Source organism: Wyeomyia smithii, chromosome 3 (genome assembly GCF_029784165.1).
Source record: "Wyeomyia smithii strain HCP4-BCI-WySm-NY-G18 chromosome 3, ASM2978416v1, whole genome shotgun sequence".
Lineage (NCBI taxonomy): Eukaryota > Metazoa > Arthropoda > Insecta > Diptera > Culicidae > Wyeomyia > Wyeomyia smithii.
Window position 1 is genome coordinate 266,437,295 of NC_073696.1, and position 4,884 is coordinate 266,442,178.

The 4,884-nt window shown below is 47.3% G+C and overlaps 1 pseudogene; it reads left to right on the top strand.

Annotated features, from left to right (window-relative positions):
• The first annotated feature begins 546 nt into the window (after positions 1–546).
• Positions 547–4,170, top strand: LOC129729250 (uncharacterized; annotated as a pseudogene).
• Positions 4,171–4,884: the final 714 nt, after the last annotated feature.

The following is a 4,884-nucleotide window of genomic DNA, read 5'->3' on the forward strand; positions in this document are numbered from 1 at the left end:
TTTTGCGGGAGCGTTACGCTCTACCGCACACAAACGATAAATATTCGAATGTGTGTGGGGGGGGTCAAATAGTTGATATTAAATTTTAAAAACAATATTTCAAACTACAATGGATCAAATAAAAAAAAAGACAGTAATACTAATAATAAAAACAGTAGAAATAATACTAATAATAATAAAAATAATAAAAATAATAATAATAACAACAATAATAATAATAATAATATTAATAATAACTCGGCCCGTGTGAGTAGGTGAGGACTCAACGGAGCTTAGCTGCTAGCTACCGAGCGGGTCGTAGGTTGCGGATCACGGCACGGCCATTAGATATAATGGTTAGTTGCGAATACTTGAATAAGCAACCCCGGACAAGCAGCGGGGATGGTTTATGGATGTGGCGAGACCTAACAGTGGGCCCTGTTGAGTTTCCTAGAAATACCACAATATCCGAATACCAGTCCTGACAAGCGAAGTGGTACTGCCATAAGTACCTTAGCCCAAGACCTCACCAACCGGTTAGGCTTCCGATCAAAAAGTTCACCCACAATGGAGACACGATTCACTAGAAGAAGACCCATGCGATCGCCCGAGGAGGGAGCCCCTACTGGAGCTGGTCCTGGAACGGGGGACAGAGCGAACGGCCAGCGTCTGGAGGATGACGAGGTGCAAGAGCAGCCCTCCAGGCAACGGGCTCAGCCCGTAAACTATACGCAATACAGACAAGGCAGCGATAGACATCACCAAGGCAATGCTGCACCTGCTAACGATGCTGCAACTGACCGCCGTCAGTCGCTCACTTTGGCAGGCCGCCCACGGCAGCGGATCATGTGGACGAGAGAGATGAACATGTACGTGATTCGTTGCCACTACGTTTGCACGAGATTGGAGACGGATATGTCTGGCAGGTCTAGAATGCTGGACATGTTCAATGAGCGGCTCCCACGATATGCCAACCAGCTTGATCGGAACAAGCTGTACACCCGACGACGAGCAATACTGTCGAATAATATGCTCACAGCCGCCGAGTTGGACACAATCAAGCTGGAAGTGCAGAGGGAACTTTGGAGTACAGGGAACAGATCGAGCGATATGTCGAGAAGGAGTTCTGTTGGGCTGGATCTAACCGTAGACATGCCAGTAGAGGAGCCAGCAGAAGAGTTGGCTACTCCAGAACCAACAGTGAGCCTGGAACAACAGCTACGAGACGAACTAGCTTTCCATATGGATGCGGCGGTTACACAGTTCCGGAGAACGGATCCCTTATACCGACACAGGATACCAAAGCTTTAGTATACCTACCGGCTGACGAATGCAGTAAGCATCCTTAACCGGGATATTCTGTCACAGTATTCGGAAGTCGTGCAGAACCTAGAGGAACTGCAGTGCATGGTGTATTGTGCAGCTGTAGCCGTCGTGAGAACGCTGGGATTGCGCACCTACCCCCAAGTCGCACTCGCCCCAGCAAACAAAAGCCTGCATGGATGCGACGATTGGAATCCCGAGTTGCATCACTACGGGCAAAAATTGGTCGGTTAACGCAATACACCAGGGGGAACCGATCAAGAAGGCTGGTTCGTCAAGTAGCTGAAATTGTTAAGCCCGTAGAGCTCCGTGATCTTAGTGAACCCAACCTCACAGAGATCCTCGACACCCACGTACAGCGGTTAAGTGCTCTTGCTAAACGGATGCGACGTTATAGTGAATGTTCGAAGCGGAAAAAACAAAATCGGATGTTCAGGACTAACGAACGAGAGTTCTACAATCACATTCAGAACAGAAATCCGGACTACAGCGAGGGACTCCCTGAGATTGGCGAAGTAACACAGTTTTGGGCCGATTTATGGGAGAACCCCGCTCAACACAATAACAACGGGATGTGGTTGGTAGAAGAAGAGGAGTACAGTGGTGGAATTGAACGCATGCCCGCTGTAGCAGTTTCCGCCCAGGATATTCGTGAGGCTACACGGTATACCAGGAACTGGGCAGCACCAGGACCTGATTTTGTGCACAATTTCTGGTATAAAAAGTTCTCCACAGTCCATGGGCGCATAGCGGATTGTTTCAACAGGGTGCTGAGAGATCCCCAAGAGCTTCCTGAATTTATCACTAAAGGGGTAACTTATCTTCTACCCAAGGACCGTAATAAAGCTGACCCAGCCAAGTACAGGCCAATAACCTGTTTGTCATGCTTGTACAAAGTGCTCTCGTCGGTAATTACAAGGAAAATACAGGACCATTGCGACGCCAACCAGGTGATGACCGAAGAACAGAAAGGCTGCCGGAAAAACACGCAAGGCTGCAAAGACCAAGTCATCATTGATGCAGTTATTGTTGGTCAGGCAAGCTGGAAAAAGGGGAAACCTTGGAATGGCGTACATCGACTATAAGAAGGCATACGACTCGGTACCCCATCCGTACCTCATCAAGGTACTTGAGTTGTATAAAATAGACGAAGGCGTCATCAGGTTGATGCAGCACGCAATGGGACGATGGAATACGTCGCTCCACGTTACCGACGGGGCAACGGTGTTGCGGTCCAGATCTATCAGCATAAGAAGGGGGATTTTCCAAGGCGATACCTTTAGTCCGCTTTGGTTTTGCCTTGCAATGAACCCTCTTAGCAGAGCACTCAACCGATGCAGCTATGGCTACCAATTGAAAAGTGGGACAACGAGTACAACAGTAACCCACACTTTCTACATGGACGATCTGAAGCTGTTTGCGGAAACTTAAGAGAAACTGCAACTTCTACTGCAGCTGGTATCGACGTTCAGCAACGATATTTGTATGGAGTTTGGTATCGATAAATGTCGACTAGTCAACCTCCATCGAGGTAAAGTGGTGGACGCCGACAGTTTCCGCATCAACGAGAGAGAGGAGATACGATGTATGGTTGAAGGTGAATCGTACAAGTACCTTGGATTCCTGCAACTGAAAGGTATTTACCACACGGTGATCAAGAAAGAGCTGCAGGGTAGGTTCTTGCATCGTGTCAACAGTATATTGAATTCGCTCCTCTCCGCCGGCAACAAGATAAAGGCGATAAATACGTTTGCCGTGCCCTTGTTGACATACAGCTTCGGGGTGGTCAAGTGGACCAAAACGGATTTGGAGGCGATAGAACGAGCGTTACGAGTGTCGCTCACCAAATACCGTTCGCACCACCCAAAATCAGCAACCGAAAGAGTCACCTTGCCACGTATTGAAGGCGGAATTGGTGTCACCGATATCCAAGCGCTATGCGTTTCCCAGATCCAGTAGTTGCGACAATATTTCAGAGAGAGCCAGAACCGTCATGATATTTATCGCACTGTTTGTCGAGCAGATCATGGATTCAGCGCCCTGCATCTGGCGCAGGAGGAATATCAGCTGAACTGCGACCTGAAAACTGTAGAAGAGAAGGTCGCATCGTGGAAGCAGAAGGAATTGCATGGGACGCACCCCCATCAGTTAGAGCAAGCGCAGATTGATAAAGTGGCATCAAATACGTGGCTGGTGCGAGGTGAGCTCTTTTCGGAAACAGAAAGTTTCATGGTAGCCATCCAGGACCGGGTCGTTGTGACGAAGAACTACCGCAGGTATATATTGCACGAAAACATAGAAGACCGCTGTCGTAAGTGCAATTTAGTATGAGAGTCGATCGAGCACGTCGTCGCAGGCTGTCAAGCGTTAGCTGAGATAGCCTATCTCGGTCGGCATAATGCGGTTGCCAAGATTGTGCCCCAACAACTTGCACTGAAGCACGATCTGGTGAACCAGTATGTGCCCTGCTACAAATATCTGCCAGACCCGGTTTTGGAAAATAGCTGCATCAAACTGTACTGGGATCGCGAGATCATAACGGATGTCCTCATACGTGCCAATCGCCCTGATATTGTGGTCTACGACAAAAGAATGAAACGCGTAACCATCATTGATATCGCTGTGCCGTTAGATCGTAATCTTCAGTCGACGTTCTCAACCAAGATAACGAAGTACCACGATTTGGTTGAAAAGTTGAAGCAGATGTGGCAACTTGAGGAAGTGCGTATAGTTCCAGTTATTATCTCCGCCACTGGAATAGTTCCCTGTACTCTACTGCGCTCTCTTGAGAACTACCCAACATCCAAAAAGCGGTATATTCTTGGGACCTGCAACACAGTTCGAAAGTTCCTGAATCATCATAACTGATCCATCGAAGCAAACGACGTTAGGATGTAAGTTAACTGGTTAATGAGATCCACAGAGCCTAACCCCTTCGGCATAACAGATAGCCCGGGGTAGGTGAAATTTTCCAGCAAATCTGCTGAGAAGTGTCAAAATTCTTAAAAATAATTATTTTTTTTTTCTTCATCTATAGTTTATTTGACACGGCACAAATACAATTCAATGTTTAACGGCGCCAATCATATCTGGTAGCTTACTTTCTAAAGTATCTTAATAACTAAAAGCAAATTTTTTATCCTCGCTGCCGACTACGAGCTGAAACTAAATCTAACTTAAAGCTAGAATATTTTGCATTAAAAGCACAGGTTTGCTGTTTGATGGTTTTCATTGCCAAAGGTAAGCAGCATATTAAATTTGTTCCGCTGCTGGGCCAAGATATTACGAACTGGCATATTGGGTTGTTTCCATCGGGCCTTGAGAGTATCGTGCGGGTCTAGTTGCTGTTTCCGGATCCGGGGTCTTAACGTGTTCTTGTCGTTTGGTTGGATGTAGGCGGAAGGGGATAGGACTAAACTGGGGCGTGGATGGATTTCAGGAAAACGTATATAAGGAACATGTAGGATAGGTCACGGCTCGCCAAGACATCACGAACAGGAACAGCCGGCTGCCTACTTTCGGCCTGCAGGGAAGCTATTAATTTAGACCTGGCGTCACGGTGTACAGGGCATGACCAAACAA